Below are 27,179 nucleotides of genomic sequence, written 5' to 3'. Positions count from 1 at the left end.
AGCGAAGGAACTCGGAGTTGCCTGAGAGGAATTCAGATCCGAATCTAAGGAACTTGATGGGTTCTTGTTTCGTTTTCTTTTCTTATCTTTGTGTTATGAGTCCTTAGCTTGTTATGCTCAGTAACTACTAGTTTTAAGCCATGTATTAAGTGTTTGAGACAAGTATTGTTGGTTTTAATGATAAATGCTTTTGACTATTCTTGAATCATTGTTTTGTTCATACGAATGATGATTTCTTATAAGTAGGTGTACAACTATTTGTTTGGGTCTAAATTCTTTTGCTAATTTATACTACTAAGTCCATAATTGCTTGGGAACATTAATGAAGTAGCGAACAATTGTAGAGGAGGACGTTCCACTCTATTAATTGAAAAGTAATTCTTAATCGAGGCCAAATCACGTAAGTTCCGGAGTGTTGTGGTTGTCTTGGCTTGATTTTTTCCTAGTTCTTAATGCTGTTGTAGACACCCAAATGTGTCTCCCCAAAACCAAACCCAGTGATTAATACTTTTCACGTCATTTGATTATCGAACGAAGTGAAAGTGTGGAAAGTCTAGTGATGAGGATGTTTTTATTAAAATATTTCTCTTTCTGTTTTCAAAAATGTTTCTTTTCTTACTCTATAAAAATAGCTAGTCCAATTTGGTTTGGTCCATGATAAGGCTCCAATAAAAGTGTAGTTGGATTGGGCTTGAAAAGAGCTTTCAAATGATATATTATAAGCCCAATTCCGATGAATTATGAGGAAGTTATGGATTAAATTAAATTAGGCCCAATGATTTTAAATGTGGCCCAATGATCTAGAGGTGGGCCTATTAATTAATATTCCTAAAGTAATTAGGATTGATTTTGATCTTCAAGAAATATCTAGAAGGTTCTCTTTAATTCTAATAAGATTAGGATTGATAATTATATTTTTAAAAGAAGAAGATGTTTTATTTTGAATAAAATATATTAAATCTAATTTTAAATCTGCTTGGACGCAAAATTACCTGTAACCGGTTTAAAAGGTGATTCCGCGTGTAAAAGCACGTTGTACTTTTGAACCAGCGCGAGATGACAGAGTCGTCGCCTGGCGTTGACTTTCGTCGCCTGGCGCGGACCTTTGTCGCCTGGCGACGAGCTTGTCGTCTGGCGCTGACTCCTGTCGTTGGCGACAGGAGGTATTTTATTCCGAATATGATTTTCTTTGATCCCGTGCTATTTTTCCTATAAATAGGGGACGAATTTTCCTGTTTTCAATCATCTACAATTCACAATCATCTCTTTCTATTCTCTCTCTAAAAAAATCTAGAAGCTTTCTCTCTCTCTTCTTTTTCTAAACCTTCCCCTTTTTACAAAATACAAAATTCCACATACACAAGTTCTAGACACACCTAGCCATGTTCGAAGTTGCCTTCGCCCTAGACGTGAAAGGTTGATAATTTCTAAGGGTTTGGTCTCAAATTCCTATTTCAATTATTTAATTTAATTGTTTTGTTTTATTATTTTCCTTGAAGTTATTAACGTGTGTATTTTGTTATTAGAAAGAGGTACGAGACATCGAAGTAAGTACTTTTATTGTTTTATTGATCTTTTGATATAGAAATCATGCTTAGATTATTTTGTTAATTCCTAGTATCATGTTAAGATGTTTTATTGCTTCCTAGTATCATGTTTAGGGTTAATTAAAATTTCTAATATCATGTTAGTACCATGTTAGGGATGAAGCTTTAATCTTTAATGTTTAGTGACATGGTAAGGTTTGTTATTAATCTTGTTAGTATCATGCCTAGGATCTTGCTATTGTTATTATGCTTTCATGAGATTGAGAATATTATGATGATGATGATTGTTATTATGTTGCTTGATATTATATGTTGTTATTGTTATTGCTTGATCACGCCCTCTCTTGCAGGTTTTAAGGGAATTTGTATTTTAATCACGCTTAATAAGATAATTAATAATCTTGTTTAGGTTAACATGATTATAATTCAAGTGATCGCCAATAATAGTTTTGTTTGTGCATTAATATTCAACCAACATAGATTAAACAGGTTTAAGTTTAATCTATTGATTGTATGTTAGTCAGAAAGCGCACATGAATACGAGAAGAATAAAGTAGAGGCCTATTTAGGGCAGGCTCAATCTCTTTTAGGTTGGATTTGTACCTTCATCCCCGAACTTCCAGTCATGGTTCTTGACCTATTGGAGTTAACAATCTCCTGGATCGTTAAAGGGTGTAACCTTCACCCTGTGAACGGTTTACAAGTTCCTAAAACTTGTTGGCGACTCTTTTACTCTATAGCTTCCATCCCTTTGGAGGTCACCCTGCTTAAGTGTATGATCACAGTGGGGTTCAAGTGTGGGATGCTTGAAATATTCCCTACAGCTGTCATCAGGTTAAATTCCTTGCTCTTAGTATAGGGGTTATCTATTGGTTACAGTTAGTGAAAGTCGTACGGGATCTAACCATTAATAAGGGGAAACAGAGGAACTTGTTCCATAAATCAAGCTATTCTAAAGGGTTAAGTAATATGTCCGAGATTATACATTTGCATGGTGGATTTCTATATATAGTTGCTAAGTATCTCAAGTTCCTTATCTGTTATTGTTCTTATTAGTTTAAGTTCCTAGTTGTTAGTTGATCCTTATCCTTAAACTCCCCCCAATCATTTATTTCATTGTTTTGAGTCTTTGTTAAGTGTTTTGGATTTTATTCTTAGTTATTTGCAAGCACATTCTTCGTGGGATCGACTCCTACTTCCGCTAATTACAAGTTAGTAGTCTTAGGGTAATTATTATTAATTTGTTTGCGTTTCGACACCGCATCACCTTCCTAAAAACAAATAATGCAAATTTAATATACGTCTATAACATATATAATAGTTTGATATAGATAAAAAGGTTATTGGATGACGAGTCCGTAAAAATGTCCATTAATTGTGTTTGTTTAATATTCAGGTTTTATGAGATATTCAATTACAGCTAATGTGCTATCCTAACTTAAATATCTAAACTAGTCATTACCTTAGAATAAAATAAATATTTTAACATAGACGCATAATATTAGGTTGTTTTTTTATAATTTTTAAATATATTTGTTTAGAATATATTTAAATGTATTTGTTTAGAATATATTTAAATGTATTTGTTTAGAATATATTTAAATGTACTTTATTACAAAATTTTAATTAGCAACATGAAACAATTGTTACAAATAACAAATTACCTAAAAAAAAAAAAGTACACTACAACAAATTGAATCTTGTGTCACAAATTATGCTACGATAATATAAAATTCGTGGCATAATTTGAGTTTGCCACGGGAAAAATAAGTTTAGTTATAAACTTGATATGACAACAAATATTATGCTACGGGAAAAATGAGTTTGTGGCTAATTGAAACTAGTGCCACGACTAAATTTTTTTTTCCCGTGGCAAATAAACACTTTTGTTTCAAGTAATTATGTTCCCGTGGCAAATGGACATTGTTTCCACAACAAATAATTTTCTCGTGGCAAACACACACTTGTGTCACGGGTATTTTTTTTTTTTACTATGACAATCATTCTAACACTTGTGCCACATTAAAATTTATTTCTGTGGCAATGTGTTAATACAAACGAATCATATATTTGTAAGGTAAATAAATTTAGACTCATGTTACCAATCATTTAATTAGTTTTAACCATGAGATACAAACTACGGTGTAAAAAAAATTAATTATAAATTCTTACATGTAAAATTGATGAAACTTGATTTTTGCACCATTATAAGTCGATAATCGTATGACATTTACCCAAATAAAATTCAACAAATTCATTTTAAAAATATTATATCTTATAAATATTAATAATTTCCCAAAAAAAAAAAAAAAAAAAAAAAAAAAAAAAAAAAAAAAAGCCTCAGCATAAAATAGCCCACAAAAACAAGGTTTTTTACAATTTTATAATCATTTTTTTTTTTTTGCGTTTTTCAAGTTTAGTTTATAATGCAGGTAGTATAAAATATACGTAAAGATACTATTCTCATATGAATTTATGTAAATTGCACTAAGCCGACAATCCTTAATAATTAAGGGGTGCAACACATTGTCCTAAAAGATTGTACATGAGCCAACAAATGGCTAATAAAACTTCCTATTATAAAATTTTGCTGTTGAATGACTTACAATAATAGGATTTAATACTTGAAGACCTAGAGTTAAATTTGATCAATAAGAAAATTTGAAAGAATTATTTTCTTAATTCTTTCCCTTATTTTGCTTTCGCAAATGAAATAATACTGTATTTTTACACTTAATCAATGGGTAATGTATGGAGAACTGCTTTTACAACACCTTTCATATCATCAGAAGAAATCCCATCATCCTTCATGTAGAAAAAGTGCAGCACCTTGCTCATTTCCAGAACACTTCCTTGCAATATTTTGGAACTACACCAACATCACCTCGCAATACTATTCTCAGCAGCTCTCTTCTTTGTCTTATATTGTCTGTCTTATTTCTCTAATAGCATCTTCTTTGCTTATAGTTCCATTTTAACAAAGCATGCGTAAGGAAACTGCATTTAGCTTTCCATCCTCCGCTTCCCTTTGATGCAACAGCCAAGATATTTATCATTTTAAACGAAAGCAAACAAACTAAGCTAATCTTGTTTGGAGGTGATTATGACCAAAGTGACTTACTTGAAAGCCTTGGTAATCGTTGAGGAGGTGGCTGCAAGTGCTCATCAACTTGAATAGATTATGGTACTCCTCACTTCTAATAACTTCGTCTAATAATATAGCTTGGGATCGATGAAATACAAAGCTGGAAGAACGAGTGACTCCAAGGCAAAAGATATGTAGCCATTGTCCATGTATTCTTCCTCTATAGGTACTGACTTGTTCCTTTATCTCTGCTTCTTTCCACATTGACTTTACATGGCTCAACCACTGTCACACAATCAGTCCCAAGGAACTGATTAAATATTACCCTGTCTCATAGCTTGGACTTCCCAATCTTCCTTTCGTATCAAATCTTTACAGAAATTGATCAAGTGGGCACATTCACCCGCATCATCTTGCTCGTTTAATTTGATAGCACTTGAACACAAGCATTTTTATCTAACTAAACCACAAGTTTGTCAATACAGAGAACCTTGGCTAAGATCAGACCCTTCTTAAGCGCCGGAATTTCAGCTCGAAAAGCTTCGCAACGCCCAAAGTTGGCAGAACACCCCGAAATTATCTTACTTGTCTCATTTCTGATAATTTTCGTTCCCTTAGCTAGCCCAAGAGGGCCCTTTGCTGCTCCATCAGTGTTAAGCGTGCAGCATCCCACTGGCTCATCGGAATGGGACTGGCTCTAGCTGCAATGCTAACTGTAGAAGCTCGATTTGTCTTTTTCTATGAACTAAGATAAAACCAATAGTAGTTGCAGCAGATGAAAGGTGCCCAACATACTCAATGTCATCACCACTTCCTATCTAATTATTTCATTTATGGACATAGACGAGGTGCAATATAGCTGTAAGCGCCCATGTTCATTGCCTCTTCCTGACACCAGACTACCTCGACATCTGCAGCAAATATCTCAAGTCAAAATTCCTTCTTTATATATATATATATGTATGTATGTATGTATAATTCCAAGTCAAAATTCTGATGCAACCATAATTCTTGCTACATGATACTAGAAATTCGATTATTAAGGAAAGTCTTGGTGTATTTTGGAAACAAACAATTCTGTATATATCTTATTTCCTAGTCTTGTACTATTAGGATTCTAGTGCTTTACTTACTCCCCAAGGCTTTGCGCTTACTTATAATGTAACACTTTTCCACAAGTTAAACTAAGTTGATTATATGTAGCATGAAGTAGAATGTGGAACACTTAAATGACTGAAACTACACATCTTCAATGCCATCCACAACACCATAAACCCCTCATTTTGAATAAACTGACTATAACAAATGTAACCAGACCAATTTAAAAACTTACTTGGATATCGATTCAACTCTTAATGGACAAGGTCATATGGGAAGGGCAAAGCTACTCTACTCCACAGATGGAAACATCGATGTTATTTTGTTTCTTCATATGTTCATCAAACTCATAATAACCTACACGATTTAAGAGTGGGGAACAATGACTTCACCAGAACATCAACATAATTGATAAACTTCAGAACACATGCCAGTGATGCATAAATTAACACACCATTTTTAGGTCAAACACTGGCCATGACACAAAGAACAAATAAAGCAAACATAGCTAAAACTTTCTTTTATGTCAGCTAATTTTGTTGTCTACTTAACAGAAAAAGACTGCACTAACAAAGTTCCTAAATCCTCATTGATGAAGCATAACCAAAAAAATATGATGCTATTATGTTGACCACATAGAAAAATACTTGCATAAAGTATAGTTTATTGCTCGTTTTCGTGCTCGAATTGATTGGTTACAAAGAGTCAATTCAAGCTAAATCGCTGTGGATGAATTGAACTATTATTTGAGTCTACAAGTAAGGCACATTCATCAACTTAAGTCTTCACATTTAATACTAAGAAAACATCAGGTTACAGTTTCATCTCCAAAATCATATTCAAACTTTGAGCTAAGACTTCCCGAAAGCATAATACATCAATACCACTTAATCAACACTTAGTATGCATGCATATCTGACTGTTGGATTCATATAAATGCCCACATTTGACAAATAATATAAGTAACTTGCTGGTATTCTTGAATGTTACAGCTAGATTCTTTAGAAAACTACTTGAATCTAAAAATAAGGACAAAAGTCACAAAACTACGGTAAGCCATATACTATAAAACAAAAATTTAAGTAAGAGATTCACTTGTGACGTCGTTATTTCCATGAACCTCATTAATTCCTTCTTGGCTTCAGATATCCTTCCCTTGCTGACAAGCCACCTTGGTGATTTAGGCAAGAGAATGCAAACAGAAGATAAATAACCGAAGACAAGGAATTTGATGAGAGTATCGCTTTGATCATCAACAACAAGTCATCATAAAAGCTTGACAAAACGAATCCCCCAATAACAAAATACTCAAATTAGATATTTCCTATTCACTGCCATTCAACTACTATAATATCAACAACAAACCAAAATTCCTAAGTAGCCAAATCATATAAAATGCAACAAAACGATAACCATTAGTAACAAATAGTAAAGTTTTAGAGTATCACTATACAGTTCAATATGGATTGTAAAGTTCAGCATCACAGTAAGGTAGTTTGATTTCTGTTCAGTTTTGGTGTCCAAAATTAGCAGGTTTAGCTTAATATAGATTGAGAACCAGTAATCAGGGTTCATTTATTAAAGTACATTGTATAAGCCATCAAAAAGGCAAAACTTCTTAGCACCATTTAAAACATGAACAAAAATTAAATAAAAAATAAATACCCTCTGAAACACCATACTTATAGCCAACAGAAAATGAAGAAAAGACAATAAGACTCCAGTACCAAACCACTCTATATATATTTTAGTTCAGCCTCCATTTCAATTTCAATTTCCATTTCAAACTTCAATTGGGCATCAATTACTCATACATAATAGCACAATTAAATTTAATTAAATTCAACCGAAAAAAAAAATACAACTAAATCCCCCATTGCAAAAAACAAAACCTATCAATAGGATTAGGATATAAATATAATTAATTAATTAGCAAACCACTTACCACTTTGCAATTGAAGCCACCAAACATATCGCCATTTTTGCGCCTCTCAGATCACCGGAAACAAGCTTTGTGGTGGCGTTAGTGGAGGCGCCATCGGAAGAAGAAAAGGAAGTGAGTTAGAGCTCAAGTTTTGCAATTCTTTCAAGGATTCGTCTTTGACTTGATCTATGGGAGATGGTGATAGATTATAAAAATTTCACAATCCATGGAAAACCCAAATTGATATTAATAATATTAAAAAAAAATAGAGGCCCTAAATTGATTTGACGATACCTAATTTTAGAAAAATATTAAATTTCAGATTTCGGAGAAAAGGAAATTACCTATCACTTGAGGAGATGATCGTTAGAGAATAGAGCATGGAGGGAAGAACTGAAGAACGCAGTAGTTAGGCTTTACTTCATTTTTCTCATTTTTGGTTATTAATTACATGTATTTCGAGGAAGTTATTCCGCTAAATAATGCTTTTAAAGGGAAGAATTTCCCTCAAAATTTTAACCATGTCAAATGCTTTATTGATTATGGAGGTAATTTTTCCACCTAAAATTCACTTGTATATTTGTAAAATTGAAATATTGATAATTTTTTTTATTGATTAACCACTTTATATAAAAAAAACTAGTTTTGTGCCCCATGCAATGCTCGGGTTTTTTTATTAAATTTTCAGATAAATTTTTAATATATATGTCAAATTTCAAAATATATCTCCAATACATAATTAGTTAGCAATTGATGTGTTTTTGTAACGATTTAAACTATGTAGTAGGCATGTAAATGACTAATAATAATATTGGTATTTTTTTTAGAGTTATAATCTAATTTTTTTGAATAAAATTATAATTCAATTTATACATATGAAATATTGGTATTTTATCGAAAATAAAACTCTCAACTAACAATTTTATCCTAAAATTCTATCCAAATTTGATTGAAAATATAATTCTAAACTAATTTTTTTATACTATGAAGTCTATCTAAATATATCCAACGTGGCACGACACTTAGCGAAAAATTAGAATGCCAAGTGTCGCTATCTCGTGGTCTGGCTAAAAGTTTAGCTTTATATATTAGTTATATGATTGTAATTTTGTATCACTTCCTCGTAAAAAATATATATATACTATTTCGTATCCGAGTTTCTCGCTTTTTTTTTTTTTTGATAGTGTGAAACAATTACATATTACATAGCACTCCGTCACTAGGCAAGAACAATTCTAAATTCATTAATTTATAAATATAAATATAAATTTAATATGGTATAAGTGAGTAGTAGATATGAGCATAGTTGCAAGTTTGCATTACACTGATAAGACAAGCATATGATGGAAAATTTCATTTAAGTTATATAAATTTATTACATTAGTTTAGTTGTGTAGCCTTGTAAAATATAAATGATGTAATTGAGTATTATTGAAAAACTACATATGAAGTAAGCTAGCTAGATCATAGACTAAACTATTACATATAGCATGACTAGGTTTACTTTAATAGTATCAAGTTTTAATTCGAGATAGTACAACTCGAATTGAATACCCTTACATGAGTTTGGCTTTATAAAATAATTGGAATCGGCGGGTTAACGATAAGCTAATATTACTCTAATATTGTTTTAACAATAAGCTAATGTTACTCTAATAATGTTGTTTGTCAGCTTTATATTGACTTATTAAGATGCTATTTGGATTAAAGAGCTCAATTTTTTTATTTAGTTAACCTCTAACTCTTTCTTAAAGTAACACGTAACTTAAGCCTTGGGTAAATAGGTAAAAGGATATACTGATGTAATAACCTCATTAAATATTTTAATTTTAGCTAGTTATAATTCGAGATGGTTCAGTTCGAATTGAAAACCCTTAAATGAGCTTGTCTTTAAGCATTAAGATAGGCCCGTGAAAATTGTTATAGGTCAATTAAGATCTTAACTGACTCTGCCTCACTTGTTACTTTGCTTAAGAGAAAGGGACCCTTGGATATTCACCTTTTTTTGAACTTGGAAGGAGATTATTAAAATCGAAAGCATTTTTAATTTCAGCATTGTTGACAGAGCGGAAGTCAATCTCTCTCATCATGCATGTAGCTAACCAGTGTCGGGTTACTTTGAATAGGTTTATTTTCTAATTCTGCTGTGTTTGATGTGTTTTAGTTTTTCAGTTTTTACAGTTTTTCATGTATTTGAAAATCCATATTTTGAAAAGTTCATAATAAGATGAATCTAACAAGATATATTTTCATAATATTTTATTTTATTATAGCTTAGTACTAAAATGTGGTCATTAAATGTAGTCAAATTATTAAATCAAATCAGACGATCAGATAATAAAAATTTAGATCAGATCATATTAGACCTTAATAACATCATACCAGATCTCCTTGTCTCAGGGGACACTACAACAAATTAACACTTCTGCCACATCAAATATATTTTTTGGGGCATACAGAAATTAACCCAAATTCCTGTAACATTCATTTAAGGAAAAAAAAAACTTAAACTAATGTCAATATATTATGAAATAATTATTATTAGGGGTGTCCATTCGGTTTTCAGTTTTTAATTTTCAAATCCAATCCGATCCGAATTACTTACCAAATCCAATCCGAATTATAATTCGGTTATTTGGATCCAATCCGAAAATCCGAATTAAAATACGTTGCTAATTTTCTTGGGTCTAATGCGATTATAAAAATAAAATTGCAATAATAAAATTCAATTCTTGAAAGTATAGTAGTACATGATTTATACAAGTATTGAAAACATAGGTTTACATAATTAATATTATTATAGTCATAAACATAGTTTAACATGATTAATATTAACAATATTTTTTTTTTGTAAAATAACGCTTTCATAATTCGGTTATTTCGGTTTTTTAGATCCGAACAAGGTTAATTCGATTCGATCTGAAAATCCGAATTTTCAAAAAAATTTAATCCGATCCAATCCGATTTAAAGTTTAGATGTGATCCGAATTGATAATTCGGTTTGGATTGGATTGGATTTCAATTTTTATCCGAATAATGGACACCCCTAATTATTATGTTCACGACAAATTAGTTTTAATTATGAGATACATATTATATAAACTATTCTATAGAAGTTCTATATATGTTTTCTATTAGTAGTACCTTTAATAAATATATAAGTACATTAGAATTGATGAGTAATGTGGTAACTAATTAATAAATTAATGTTCATTTTTCCAATGAAAACATTGATGGAATGTATTAATGTAATACTATGAGCACATGATATTTTTCCAAAATTTCAAATTAATCATCTTAAAAAATTATTAATATTAAAGTTATCACAAATTATAATTATAAAATATAGATTAAAAAGAAAATATGCTCATTATATTATATTGATACGTTATATAAAGTATCACCTGGCCTTAGTTTGTATAATATTTTATACATGTTACGTTATAAGCTAACAATTAGTTGTATAAGATCATCTTTCCTTCCTCTAATAATTAAAAAAAAAAAAAAAAAAAAAAAAAAAAAAAAAAAAAAAAAAACTGCTGATTTGCTGATTAGGCAGCTAATTAATCAAAACAAAAATATCATACAAATCCCAAAATTGATTAGGCGCTTAATTCCCTTTCATTAGCCGCCAAGTAATTAAAAAATTTGGCAAAACCCAAAAATTTCCCTAAAAAATCAGAAACCTTCCCGTATTAAAAAATAAATAAATAAATAAATAAAAAATAAATAAAAATAAAAATAAAAAATCTTGTTTAATGAAGAAACAAAACAGTTCGAACGATACATAGATCGAAGATTCGGCTAACGCTCGCAAGATCAATTTTTGGACAAAATTTCAAGGTTAGATCTATTTACTGTTCGTTTCTCATATGTAGTGTTTTTTATGTGTGAATCAATGGTGATTTTAATTTATCGTATCCAATACGTATGTGGTAGCAATTGAATTATAATGGATTCTAGTTGCTATGCTTGAATCAAATCGTTCTTGAATTTTGATTTTATTTTTCCAATTTCTGCTTCAATTTGGTGTGGCTCAACTAATTTTTGCTCTTTAATTCTAATAATTACTTATGGCAGCTTTCTTGTTTTCATTTAATTAGTTTGATTTATTTGTAAAAAGTAATTTCTTTAATATATTTTAGTAATATGTTCAATCTTTTTGGCTTATGTTTGCATGCAAATGCATTTTACTGTAAAGCTTTTGCTTCCTCCATTGATCTAGAGATATTTATATTTTCATTAGAATCCTTCTCCATGATGTTACTTCTGCTTCCCCATTGCATAGAGGGAAAGGTTGTCAGAATAAGCCACCAGTGATGTTTTTTACTAGTAGGTTATGCTACTAGTCCGATTTGTTAAATTAACTTTTTTGGCTGATGTGCTGCTGTTCATTTTTTTCAGCTAAAAAGATAATTATAACAATTTGTCTGTGAAAAAGACTTAACTATTAATCGATTATCAAATATGTGCAATTCAATTTTTCACTTTATTTTGTGAAAAGGAAATTTTGTCTAGAACTACCCGGAAGATAGGGTGTTTTGTTAACAACTACCCATTTTTTTTATTTGTTTACAACTACCCGGGAGATGGAAAACGTTTGGGTAGCACTACCCAATAACGTTTTCCGTCCATTTTAGACGTTAGTAGGGCCCAGCAGTTCACTTTTCCCACCTAAATTACTTCCCCCTAATAACCTTTTCTCTCTCCTCTTCAATTGCTTCTTAATTTTCCCTCCCTTCTCAATTAAAAAAATTAGATTCAAGAATTCAAGCAATTGAACAAAAAATCAGGTAATCTTTTACACATATTTTCTATATTATTGTTTTTCGCATTTGTCTACAAGTTTTACTTGAATGCAATTTAAAGAATAAGGGTTTCAAATTCTGATTGTAATTAGGGTTTATGGGTTCAATCGAATTTGGGGGTTTCGATTTCTAGGGTTTAACGATTCAATTGAGTCCATGGTTTAGGTCCTTAGGATTAAAGATTGAATTGTGAAGCATTTTTGACTACTTTTTATAACTAATTGACATTGTTAATGGTAGGATGTCGAGTTCATCATACCACTCATGTATGCAATATCATCCCAACAAGTGCAGTTGTGGCATTCCACCAAAATTGGAGACATCGTGGACTACTAAAAACCCTGGTAGAAGATTTTTGGCCTGTAAATTCTATGATGCTGCATCTGGTAGAAGAGGATGCAAATTCTTCAAATGGATTGATGAAGAAATACTTGAGTGGCAGAGGGTTGTTACAAATCAATTAGTGTTGGACAAAAAGCTGATGCAAAATGAGATTGGTTTACTGAAATAACAAGTTTGCATGCTTGAAGATCAAAAGGCAAGGGTGGAGAGTGAAAAAGAGAGACTGACCAAGAAATGCAAGACACTCTCTGCTGCTATGAAGAAAGCAAAGGCAGGTGACTGTGGTGGCATTTCAGGACTAATGCAGCTAGTGGTAGTTGTTGTAATTGGAATGATGTTAGGTTATTTAGGGAAGACAATGATGTAGTAGGCAATTTAATAATGATTGGTATTACATTTGCACTGTATGAGTGGCATATGTCACAGATTTTGGAATGTAAGCAAAGTGCAAATGCTAACCTTTATCTATGTAGGTTGTATTATTGTCATTAACATGAAATGAAATTATGCTTTGAACACTTCCTTTTGCATTGCCAAAATTTGGCATAATTTGTGCACAATTATAATAAATAAGCCTTGCATTTCAAGTTCCAAAATAATTACAAAGGCTAAGTGGATTTGTTCATCATCACTTAATAAAAAACAGGCTACATCAATCTAATTCAAGGTTGAAGTACATGTAGCCCCACTAAATATAGAAAGATTGTTCACAAAAACAGAAAATAACTAACACAAAATCCAGAACATAACTAAAGCACATAAATCTAATCTAGGGCTTCCACACTGGCTGATTCTTCAATTTTGACTTAATTGGTAGCTTGGTTGTTGAAGGTGTTGCCTTGGACTTCATTGTGGCACTTCTTTGAGGCTGAGATTGGGTGGGCTGGGTTGCTTGACTTGGTTGTGATGGAGCTACACCCTGTGAACTTGCCTGACTAGGAGCAGTTTGGGATGTGAATGCCCCAGTTTCAGGGTTATTCTTGCCCTGACACACAAAGCAACAACACAAACCTTATTAGAACATGTCATAATAAGTAACTAAACAATGTACAAGCCAACTTTAATCTTCACATACCTTTTTCACAGCTCTGTCCCAATTTTTCTTTCTTTGAAGTACATTCCAAGGCTCCATTAATGGAGGTCTTCCACCTTTATCAAACTCTTTGGGTGGTGCTGTGTTCTTGCACTTGTTCTTGTAATGGCCTGGGACTCCACAATTAAAGCACTTTGGTGCTTTCTTAGGCTTTTGGGATGACTCAGCTCCTTCCCTTTTACCCTGTTCTTGTTTCCTTTTCTTAAGGGAAGGTCTTCCTGGCATTGTTTCATACCAGGCATTGGTTTGATACTTGGAGTGTATGCCTCCAGGTATCTATCTTTGCTATAGAAGTCATCCACAAAGTCCTCTGGCCTGAGTCTTTTCTTTATTATCACAGCCCAAGCATGTGCACAAGGGATCCCAATGAGCTCCCATCTATAACATGTACAAGTTTTCTCAACCAGATTCACCACAAACCTATCACTGTAGTAATCCACTTCCCATATGTCTATCCTGGAAGGGATTACATCACAGTTTGCAGCCAAAGTTGACACAAATTGGAACACTTTGGACACATAAGGCATGAATCTGCCTTCATGACTTTGAACACCTTCCCATTTCAGAGTGTTCCTCTTCATGACATACCTCCTAATCCATTCTAGACAAGTGATTATAGGTTTGTCTCTGGCTTCCTTCAAAACAACATTGAAACTTTCACATATATTGTTTAACAACATATCAGATTTGCTATGAGTGGAAAATGCATACTTAACCAAATGCCTAGGAGGAATTGCAACTAAATAGTGGAATGCATCTTCAGACAACTCTTTGATCTTCAGCATGTTCAATTCAAAATCAGCCTAAAAATGATGGAAATGATGTGTTTTAGATCAATATGCAAACATTGCTCAAACTAATAACAAACAGTGACCAAAGTGAAAGATCATTACCCTTGTTGTTAACCTTGCTGACTTCCAGAAAAATTCTTTAAAGGCTTCACCACCAAACTTGAGCTTAAAATTGACCCAAATGTGCCTTACACAAAACCTGATTTCAGCATCAGGAACCACAAAAGCAAAGCATCCAATAGTCCTTGTAAAAAGGCATAACTTAGGCAATTCAGTACACAAATATTGGCAACATGTCAAAAAAATAAGGCAATTACAGAAAAGCTAAGTACCTTTTGCCTATCTGACATCAAAGTAAGGCCTTTCCCCATTGGTTTCTCAATGTCCTTGATTAGGAGCTCCAAGAACCATATCCATGTATCCTTGTTTTCCACTTCAACCACTACCCAAGCCACTGGGTAGACATTATTGTTACCATCCTTACTGACAGCAGCTAGTATCATACCAGGGAAAGCACCCTTCAAATGACACCCATCTACTCCAATCACAGGCCTACAGCCCCTCTTGAACCCAACTTTGCATGCTTCAAAGCACACATACATCTTCTGAAAAATGGGGGGAGGGTTTTCAATCCCTTCTAACACCACAATGGTTGAAGAACCAGGGTTGTATTTAAGCATAGCCATCCCATAATCACACACCCTTGCATACTCCTCAGCAGAATCACCATACAAAATCAACTTTGCCCTTGCCCTAGCAAACCAGGCCTTATAGTATCCAATATGAACCCCTAAATCCCTATACACCCTGTCTATGAACACTTTCAACTTCCAAGTAGGGTCAGATCTTCATTCATCTAAGTATCTATCTGCTAGATACTCTGATGTAACTTTAGAAATCTCATGATGAAATCCACAAGTATGGTTCAAGTTCAAATTTCTGATTTGGAGAGTATGCTCCATTCTTGGCTGCCTCCACAGAATCTTGAAGTTACACTTGTTCTCAGAGTTACATGAACAAACTATCTTCCCATGCTTCTTGTCCCATGGGCACTCACATTTGTTTTTACAGTAAACACTCACCTTACACTTCCCATTATGCAAAAAATAATAATCATAATTGTTTTCAATGTTATGGCACCTAATTGCTTTTCTAACAACTTCAACAGTAGGGAACTTTAACCCTTTGACAAAACAAATCTTTTTCTTGAAATCAACCTCAGGATTAAAAGTGGGATTAGGATCTACCTCATCATTTGAACCTTGTAGAGACCTTAGCTCTTCTGAGTCATATTCCACCTCCACAACATCACCTCCATTGAATTCTTCCTGGCTAATTTCAGGTTCAGTTGTTTTCTGGTCAGCTTCCTCTTCTCAGATGTCTTCACCTTCAACAGCAAAGTCTTCATCTAAATCTGACCACTCGGATTCATCAGACCACTCACCCTCCCCACTCCAATATTCCCCATCAACACCTAGTTCAGTCACTCTTTTTTATTTTGTCTTTCTGTCAACCTGTCCTTTACACTTACCCTTACCCTTACCCTTACCCTGAGCCTTAACTTGCTTACCTTTTTTTGCTACAGTTTTCTTTGAATTTCCCTGTGAACAAAGTGTTTTCTTTCTAGGGGTAGGTGTTTCTAGAGGGGATGAGCTGCTAGGGTTCACTGCAGGAATACAAGAAGAACTGGGCAGCTGGCTTTTAATTTTTGGACTAACAGAGAAAGTAGGGGGAGGGCTTTCTGTGGATATCATTGGGCTTTTTTGTAGCTGGCTGATATGGCTGTCATACTCAGCTTGGGAAATCACAACAGCTTCCCCATCATCACCATCATCAACATCTAGTTTCCCTTTTTTGGGAGACAACCTCAAACTCCACCTAATAGGCTTCACTTCTTGTTTAATGGTCTTCAATTTTTTGTTAGGGGGTGGACTAGGTTGAATGTTTGGTTCTGGTTTAGGTGTGACAAAAGGTAGCTTGGTTGGGTTCTTTGTCCTTGGACCTAGGCCATGTTGAATAGGCTGGACTGGGTTTGGTTTCTCAACTAAGGCCCAAACTATAACTCTATCATTCAGATCCCTACTGTTGACCAAGTTAATAATGTCATCAAAATGTCTCCACCTTCCTCCTTCCATTTGTCAAGTTTCTGCCATGTAATTTGTACCACACACTGAAATGTTGGGGTACCCTACTACACACTAAATCATATGCATATATTACCCACTTCCTCAAATTCATAACATTCATTTCCTTCAACCAACAACTCATCCTCATAAACATTCCTCCCCTAACATAGGTTGTCATACCCTTGCTGTATTCAAATTCCCCCCCCCAACCCAGATATTCATATCAACATATTCTGGAAGCTCCCTACATCATTCATGAAAGAACTTATTTCAATACCAACACCAAGCAACAGATATAATATAAATTCTGTAAGCTCAACACCCATTCAGTCAAACAACATGCACACCAATAAAAAAGCAGGGCAAAGCAACCAAGAAACAGATGCACAATTATCTAAGCTCAACAGCAACCTAAATAAAGTTTGTAGTTTATTGTTAATTAATTATGTGATAAAGCATTTCAATTGTTTAATTGTCCAGCCAATTTTATCAATTAAAAAATTAGGGTTCCAAATTCGAGTATTAAAATAATTAGGGCTTTCTAATTTTCTTCATTATTTATGGAAAAGGACAGAAATTTATGGTGAAAACACCAATGTACCAAGAAAAGGTGTGTAAGTTTTTAGAGACTTTGAAGGTTCCTGATGGATTTTCTTGTAACATTTCAAAATGCATAAACCTTGACAAGCATAAAAACATATGGTCTTAAGACTCATGATTGTCATGCGCTTATGGAATAATTATTTGTGGCCAAGGATTATTTGTTGCAAGACTTATTTGTTGTGGCCTAGGGCATTGTGTGAATGGTGTGGGCTATCTGTGGCCAGGGAGGAGGGGTGTGATGTTGTGTCACTAGCAGTTGTTAAGTGGGTTAGGAAGTTAGGCATATGGTGTATTGCAGGATAGCTGAGGCTAGCATCAAGTGGGTGGTAAATAAATGGTGTTACTACTATTATTTGGTTAGTGTTAAGCTATGTTTAGGTTTGAGTCAATTCCTTAGTTCTGTAAGAGTAACTATATCGTTGTTCACTATTCATTACTGTCAAGGTAATTTCTTGTAAGAGTACACATAGGAAATAATAACTTATTGATAGCTACGATATATTCCATTTTCAGGTGTACATTAAGGTTTCCCTTAATAATTAGATGTAGTTTTGTAATTTACATGCTAATTGAGTGTAGTTTTCAGGTGTTAGGTCTTCAAAAACCAAAACTTAGTGTCAAAGACGGCATTACCTACCATCTTTCCTTTCGTGTGTCAAACGTTACGGATTTACTGACATAAGTTTTAGAAGGTTTTTTTTTTAACAGAAAGTTCAGAGCTTATTATTACTCCAGCTAGGTAAATTTAGCAACAAAACATTACAAGCATAATGTGGCACTTCTTCTCACCACACTCTCATCTCAACATAATCACTACTACCTCTAGCTAAGATATGAGCAGCACAATTGCCCTCTCTGTCAACATGCAAAAAAAGAAATACTAGAGCAAGAACTAGCCAAGAGGAGAGTAACACTAGCAATAACACCAAACACTATAATTTCATACTTCTCTTGCTGTAAGTACTAGTAAAGCTTGCTGCAATCTATTTCCAGCACTAAGTCACGAAGTCCCGCTTCCAAGGCAATGGTCAGGCTGTGTCTTGCGGCTAAAGCTTCAGCAATATCCACCTCAAAACACCCTTGCGGCTAGAGCTTCTGATCTGAAAGATCATTTCATTAATAATTTGCCAGTACATATACTTTATAGATTAGTTTATTTACTTTTGAGATTGTTTGGTTTACTTTGAATAACTTTTCTTTACTACGAATGTTTTATGTAAAATAGCCTACTGTAGGGAATATTTCAAGTCACCCAACTTTAAGCTTCATTGTGATCTTGCATTTATGCATGGTAGTGCCCAATAGGAAGAAAGCTAGAGCAAAAGAGTCGCCAACAAGTTTTAGGAACTTGTAAACCGTTCACCAGATAAAGGTTACACCCCATTCACGATCACAGAGATCGCTAACTCCAAAGTGGTCCTGGACCATGACTAAATATTCGGGGATGAAGGTACAAATCCGACCTAAAAGAGCTTGAACCTACCCTAAATAGGCCTCTACTTTGTTCTTCTCATATTCATGTGTGCTTTTTGATCAAAATACAATTAATATATTAATCCTAAACCTGTTTAATCTATGTTGGTTGATTATTGATGCACAAACAAATCTATTATTGGCGATCACTTGAATTAAAGTCATATTAGCCTAAATCAGATTATTAACTATCTTATTAAACGTGATTTCAAGTACAAATTCCCTTCAAACCTGCAAGAGAGGGCGTGATCAAGCAATAACAATAATAATATCAAGCAACATATATAATAATAATATTAACTCCACAAATCATCATAATAATAATTCTTAAAGCATAATATAGCAAGATCCTACGCATGATACAAACATGATTAATAACAAATCCTAACATGTTACTAAACATTAAAGATCAAAGCTTTATCCCCAATATGATACTAGAAATCATAAGACATCCTAACATGATACTAGGAATTAATAAAATAGTCTAAGCATGATTTCTATATCAAAAAGAATAATTGAGTAATCAAATTACTTACTTTGATGCCTCGTACCTCTCTCTATCAAATAATACACAAGTTAGTAACTTCAATGAAAATGTTAAATCAAACAATTAAAATAATATGAATTGAAATAAGATTTGGGACCAAACCCTCAGAATTATCAACCTTTCACGTCGAGGTCTATGGCAACTTCTAGCTTGGTTAGGTGTATTTGAGTCTTATGAATGAGGAATGGTGTATTTTGTAACAAAGTGTAGAAAGGCTTAGAAAACTCAAGAGAAAGAGAGAGAATAAGCTTTAGATTAGAGAGAGAAAGATAAAGGATAAGCATTATCTTAGAGAGAGAAAGAGATGATGATTCTGGGTGGTTGTTGGTGAATTAAAAACGAAGAAAATCGTCTCTATTTATAGAGAAAAATCGAATGAAACGATAAGAAAATAGTCAGAATTCGAAGTGGAAAAAAACAAGCTCCATCGTGATGCGACGGTGCCATCGCGATGTGATAGCTCTGACAAGCCTATCGCGGCGCGATAGTAGCTGTACGATAAAATTCCGTACGGAGTCCTTCTTCCAATTGAATTGCATTAGGTAGAGTCCGTACTTATCTTTTATTAAATCAAATTTAATCCTTTTTAAAACACTTGTTTTTATTCCAAATAGAATTCATTATCTTTTCAAAATCAATAATAATTATAATTACTAATCATAATCCCTTTAGAACTCAAAATAACCTTCTAGATAATTCTATAAGACTAAGACAAATCATAATGACTTTAGAAATACAATTATAACTAATGGACCCTCTACATGATCATTGGGCCGCCTATAAAACTCATTTAGGCCTAGTTTAGTATTTTGGCCATAACTTCCTCGTTATAACTCGGAATTAGGCTTATAATATGTTGTTAGAAAGCTCTTTTCAAACCCTATCCAACTACACAATTATTAGACCCATATTATAGACTAAACTAAACTGGATTGGACTCTTTTCTTAAATAGGGTACGAAATGAATAATTTTTCGAAATACAAAATGAACTATTTTTATTAAAAACATTTTAGAAAACAGAAGAATTCACGAGAGTCTTTAACATTTCACCTCGTTCGATATTCAATGATGTGAAAGGTACTCATAACTGGGTTTGGTTTTTGGGGAGACATAATCAGGTGTCTACACCTACTACCTTGTGTTACATGACTTATTTTATCTATACAATTGGTTCTATTAAATTGATTCACAACACTAACCTACTAGCTCAATTGGTAGAGCATTGTGCAAACACGCAAAGGATGTGGGTTCGATTCCCACGTAGGTTTATTTATTAGTCGAAATTATTCTATACATGTTTCATTCGTTTTCTGCTACCAAAAACATAAAATTGTTTACTTTTTACATTTATTTATTTACATTTAGTTTGAAAACCTTTACTTCAACAACAACTCATATGTTTCTCTCGTAGTTGATTACTATTCCACCATCTTAAAGCCCCACTCAAGGGCATCAACATATGCTTATTGGTTCTTGAGGCTTATAATATGAGACTTAGCTATATTGTGTTCTCTAATAAAATAATCACAAACAAATAAGCCATCTTGAACCCCAATCGATCATTACTTGATTTTATACTGCCATGTCCATCAATTCTTGATAATGTTGCACTATGTAGAATAAAAGTCAAACGTCATGTGTAACTTAAAATAACTTTAGTTATTTTTTATTTACTTTTGTGAATTTTAAATAACTTTAAAGTGTTTCTTATTTACTTTACGTTGGAGGTAGAAATAATAGAGCTGAAGTTGGATCACTAATCAATCTTGGTATTGTTATCATGAAAAGATGATTTTTTTGTTTTAATGTTTTTAGGTATTATGATGACAAAATAAATCCAAAACCAATTAATTTTCAGCACACCTTTAAGCTAAGTTGATTTACTTTTTGGTTATTTCAATTTACTTTTGAGGTATTTGAATAACTTTAGAGTGTTTTATATTTACTTTTAGATATAACCTATGTAGGAATCGAACCTACTCCTCTATGCATCCGCATAGTGCTCTACCATTTGAGCTAATAGGTTTACTTTATAGTCTGTTTTATTAATTTTATATTAATTTTTATTTACTTTTAGAGACGGCTGATTTATTTCTCATCATGAGATCAATGTTGACATAGTATAGCTATGACCAAATGAAAACAAGATATAAGAAATTATAAACCAAGCTCTCAATTCACAATGATCCATTATACTTGCTAACCAAACTAATCATTAGCTAAAAATCAAGTTCAATGGTATCATTCAATATCAAGCAAAAATTGCCTGGGCTAGAGCGCAGTTAGGTATCAATGCAATAATTGAGAAAACTCACTAAAGGGAATATTTAATGCAATCAACCAAGCTCAATGGGAATATTTAAATCATCCAAACTAGAAATTAGGGGGCACAGTGTACTCGGGATGTTGATTATCCATACAATTGAGAGTTTTTTTTTTTTTTTTTATTTATTTATTTATTTTTTATTTATTTATTTTTTTTTTCTAAGGGCGCAATTGAGAGTTTGAGACCAAGACAAGTTAGCAAATACGTAGTACACATGTACACATGGGCGGACCCACTAAGGAACAAGGGGGGACGACTGTCCCCCCCAGTTTCGGAAAAAAAACAGAGGAAAAAAAAATTCAGGAAAAAAAAACAGGGAAAATACTTATATATAATTGAGTGTAAGACATAAACAAGAAGTTTGCCTTACCTAAGTTGGTAGTGGGCTAGAAATAATATGAAAAGGGACTCAATGTGAGATTTATCTACATCAGGGGTTCGAATCCCCCTTGTAACATTATTCCCTTTTTTTGGGTATTTTATTTCAACCAAACCACTCAACTCCCTTATTCTTATTTCCCAACCATGAAGGCACGAACCACCAACCACGAGGCACGAGTCCCGGACTGCAGCAAGCACCGCCACCACCTTCGGCGACTACCGCGCCACCGCTTGCCAAGTAGGTTTTCCCTCTTTTTTTTTTTTAATTTTTTCGTATTTTTAAAACCCTATTTTACAAAGCTTAAGTAATGTTTTTTGTGAATTCATCAATTATCAATGTTCAGTGGTTATGAATTAGAGAGTTATTTGGTTGATTAGTTTGTGAAATGAATTGTTAGTGAATTGATTTGTGATTTGAATTATTAGGGTCAATTAGTTTCTAAATTGAAATATTGAATTGTTCTTCAATTAGGTTATTGAATATTGAATTATTATTCAATTAGGTTATTGAATATTGATGCATATAATTTTTTAAATTAATAGGATATGGCAAGCTCTTCAAAAAAGTCTAAAGCAATGGAAAAACAATCCGATCTTCGGCAAATGTTTGCTAAGAAATTGAAATCACAAGATAATATGGCAAATGAAATCACTAGTGATGTTCCAATTAACGTTGATGAACCAATTGATGTTGATAATATTGATGAACTAGTTGTTGATGATGATGATATGATGGAACCACCAATTACTTGTAATGAACCCATTGAGGAAGAGGAAGAATTGGCCTATGATGTTGAACTTCTTCCTCATGATCCGGGATTAAGAATGGACATAATGGACTATCCCCCTAATCAAAGAAATCCGGTGAGGAGAGCCTACATACTTAAAAAAAAACCTTGTCAACCAAAAACTCATAACTTCCCTCAAAGACAATTCTCTAGAACACGTCATTTTAGTGTGAATTGGTTTAATAAAAGGGATTGGCTTGAATATAGTATTTCAAAAGATGCCGCATTTTGTTTTGTATGTTACTTGTTCAAGCATGAAGTTGAAAATGATTGTGGCGATGATGCATTTGTTAATGGAGGATTTAGGGCATAGAATAAATCGGAGAGATTTGATAAGCATGTTGGTGGAGTGAATAGTGCTCATAATGTTTCTTATGAGAAGAAAGTGAATCTAAGAGAGGGGAAAAAAAATCAATCGTCAAAATATTTGACAATTCAAGTGAGGCACAAATTCAAAAATATCATATTCGTTTGAAAGCATCATTAACTTGTTTGAGATTTCTTTTGGGGCAAGGTTTGGCATTTCTTGGGCATGCTGAAAATGAGGAGTCATACAATTGAGGTAATTTCCTTGAACTTTTGAAATGGCTAAAGGGAAAAGTGGAGGAAGTTAAAAATCATACTCTAGAAAATGCTCCTAAAAATTGTGTATTGACTTCTCCTAAGATTTAAAAGGACATTATAACTTGTTGTGCAAAGGAAACAACTAGGCGCATAATAGAAGAGGTTGGTGATGATTACTTTGCAATATTGGCAGATGAGTCAAGTGATGTGTCTCAAAAAGAACAATTAGCTCTTGTTTTGCGTTTAGTTGATAGAAAAAGTGGAGCGGTAACGGAAAGATTTTTAGGCATTGTTCATGTTCGTGATACTACCGCTTTATCTTTTAAAAAATGCAATAATCTCTTTGCTTATGGAATACAACTTGAGTCCATCAAGGATTAGAGGGTAAGGATATGATGGGGCTAACAACATGAAAGGTGAAATAAATGGGTTTAAGACTTTGATTATGAATGACTCTCCTAGAGCTTATTACATTCATTGTTTTGCACATCAACTTCAATTGACTCTAGTTGTCGTTGCTAAAAAAATGATAATTGTGGTTGGGTTTTTGAAATTACTGCAAACTTGTTTAATGTGATTGGGGCTTCTTGTAAAAGAAGAGAAATGATTCTAAAAAGTCAAGCTCAAAAGGTTGCTCAAGCATTACAAATGGGGGAAATTGATAATGGTTCGGGATTGAATCAAGAAGTTGGTTTGAAAAGACCCGGAGATACACGTTGGGGATCACATCACAAATGTGTTCTAAATATTATCTCCTTGTTTTCTACAATTGTTGAGGTACTTGTGCACATTGGCAAACATGGTTCATCGGAGGATAAGTTCAAAGCTCAAATTATGTTGGGTTCGTTAGAATTATTTGATTTTATTTTCATGGCTCACTAGGTGTTGACTATTTTTGGATACACTAATGATTTGTGTATTGCTTTGCAAAGAAAAGAATAAGATATTGTTAATGCCATGAGACTTGTTTCTTCTACAACTAATGTGTTATAAAAAAATGAGGGAACAAAGTTGGGATATTCTCTTGAAAAAGGTAACCTCATTTTGCAATAAACACAAAATTGATGTTCCCAATATGGAGGCTAATTATGTTCCACATGGGAGGCGTTTTGTTGAGAAAGCTAAAAATGAACATCATTTTTGTGTTGGAATTTTCTTGGAAGTGATTGATTTGCATCTTTAAGAACTTGATAATTGGTTTAATGAGAAGAACATGGAGCTACTTACTTGCAAGGCTAGCTAAAGTCCTAAGGATAATTTTTCATCCTTTGACAAAGAAAAGGTACAAAAGCTAAACTCATATATAAAAGATACTTGTCTTATTGTTATTATATATTAATTCTTGTCCATTTTTTTTACAAGGTGCTTAAACTTGCTTCTTTGTACCCCGAAGACTTTTCACATAATGAGTTGTTGAGTCTTAATGATCAACTTGAAGTGTTCAAGCAAACCATGTTAGATGATGAAAATTTTCGAGATTTGCATGACATTAATTCTCTTTCAAAGATGCTTGTCAAAACCAAGTTGCATGAGACTTATCCTCATATTCATTTGCTTATCAAGTTAATGTTGATTCTTCCGGTTGCTGCAGCAAGTGTTGAAAGAGTCTTTTCGGTAATGACATATTTCAAAAAAAATTGAGAAATAGTATGGGTGATCAACTTATGAATGATTGTTTGGTTACTTTCATTGAGAAAGAAGTGTTTTTACAAGTCCCCGATGAAGATATCATTGATCGATTCCAAAGAATGGAGCCTCGGAGGATATTTTAGTAGTATGTAATCAAATTGTATAATTCAATGGATTTTGGGATTGTAACTTTTAGTATTAAAAAAGTATGTACCCGAATTATTTGTATTGTGTACTCGTTTTTTTTAAAAAATAGGTTAATGTCAGTTGAATTATCGAAATTATCCCCCTATTGTCAAATTTCTATGTCCGCCACTTCATGTACATGGCTAAGCAAGAAAATGAATTTGTATATTTTGAGTTCCCAAAAGTCCTCTTTTATAATAGGGAAGATAACCTTACCTTAACCAATCACTGTCCTAACACATCACCAAAACCAGGTGAGCCCTCTTTTCCCCTCAAAACATCAAACACCTCGTTTCCAACAAGAGCAGCACCCAAAATATACATCTTCCCACCACAAAAATATTTTACAATTAAGATAATCTCGGGCGAACACCACCAAGCAAGCCTATTCATGGGAGTTGTAACCAGGTACAAACACTAGTTAATATGTCTAGGAAATCTTCCTTTTCTTGCTAGCACAATACAAAGAGTCAGCACTTCCTCTCAAATTTAGCCCTAACCTCTTTATGGTCCCGGAACGCAGCAACTTTGTCATAATATCCATTGCCTATAAATTTCACTGTATGTTACAACCTTCGTCACTCATATAGAAGATACATTCCAAAAACATGGATACCAATGGGACTCCTCCAAACTAATTCTATTCAAATATTCACAACAAACAACTACTCTGTAATAAAGATCACTAATTTCCACTTCAATAAGCTAATCAACTAAATAAATTAAATAAATTATCTAATTCAATACGTGACTACAAGCATAGGGCAGAGAAGGTTTTACTATATTGAGAAGCGAATCGACGAAAAAGAACTGAATCTGCCCCTCAGCAACCGCAGAGATGACCGAGCAATCACTCGAAAGAGCCAGTATCGAAACCCTACCAATAAGAACATCAACAACACACAAATCCTGAACAGAAGGACCACTTCCTTTATCCTTAATATCCTTTGCCGCTGCAATAACATCTGTAATCTTTGCAACACAAAATCCTACCCAAATTATCAAACAATTACAACAAAAAAATTGAAAAAATTGAAAAAATCAATTCTTACAAAAATCAAATGATATGTGTTGATGATAAGTAACTTGTTTACCAGTAGAATGAGCAGCAAATATGAGACCGAACTTTTGAAAATAACTAAGGGTTTTGCAGGAGGATTGTTCGTATCGAAAATCAAACCGTCGGACATAATAGGAATAGGATTGCCGATTTTGCAGAAGAAATTGTCTTTTAATTTGTTTCGATACCTCCTTCAACTTGTTCTTCAACTTGTAAGGTTTTCTTGCTTGAATTGTAATCACTGATAACCGCCATTGTTGAAGAGCTTGAATTGAGGATTCTTCGACTTGGTGTTTTCGAATTTGTACACATAAACTTCAGCATCGGACTAGCATATTTCAAATTTGTATCAATTTTTTGAGTTCCCAAAAGTTAAACCTAATTTAATTTGTGTTGAAAATTGACAAAAAAAAATGCATTCAAAATGCATAATTTGAACACGCAAATGATTTTTAGCAACATGAATTTCAAGATTACATGTTCAACTAAGAGAATTTGATCTTCATCGAGTGTAAAGAGGTTGAATGTTTTTTGACAGAGGAGAAAGAAAATGCTTAAGCAAAGAGAGAGAAATGCAAGATCAGTGTTTTGGGTGAAATGAATCTGATTTAATCCTCACTATTGATCGCACGCCTCTTTGTGTTAGATCTGATGGTCCAGATTAGTTCTTAGTTCCTATTATTCGTCTAATTTTCACCATAACTCAGTTCATATATATATATATATATATATATATATATATATATATATATATATATATATACACGTGTATGTACGTATATATATATATGCGTATACGTATATATG

The 27,179-nt window shown here is 33.1% G+C and overlaps 1 long non-coding RNA gene across 2 annotated transcripts; it reads right to left on the bottom strand.

Annotated features, from left to right (window-relative positions):
* Positions 1 to 4,044: 4,044 nt before the first annotated feature.
* Positions 4,045 to 8,100, bottom strand: LOC145568670 (uncharacterized). 2 transcript variants are annotated; one of them, XR_014095882.1, is made up of 6 exons: positions 7,999 to 8,100; positions 7,676 to 7,840; positions 6,826 to 6,901; positions 5,966 to 6,087; positions 4,669 to 5,543; positions 4,045 to 4,573 (listed from the first exon to the last, which is right to left on the bottom strand). It is a non-coding gene; the product is annotated as an uncharacterized LOC145568670 (long non-coding RNA). The 2 variants fall into 2 exon arrangements; XR_014095883.1 differs by lacking the exon at positions 6,826 to 6,901.
* Between the last annotated feature and the right edge of the window lie 19,079 nt (positions 8,101 to 27,179).

The sequence above is a fragment of the Chenopodium album genome, chromosome 11 (assembly GCF_948465745.1).
Source record: "Chenopodium album chromosome 11, dcCheAlbu1.1, whole genome shotgun sequence".
NCBI classification, from domain to species: domain Eukaryota; kingdom Viridiplantae; phylum Streptophyta; class Magnoliopsida; order Caryophyllales; family Amaranthaceae; genus Chenopodium; species Chenopodium album.
Note: the sequence above shows the minus strand (reverse complement) of the source record. Positions and strands in the feature narration are given on the sequence as shown.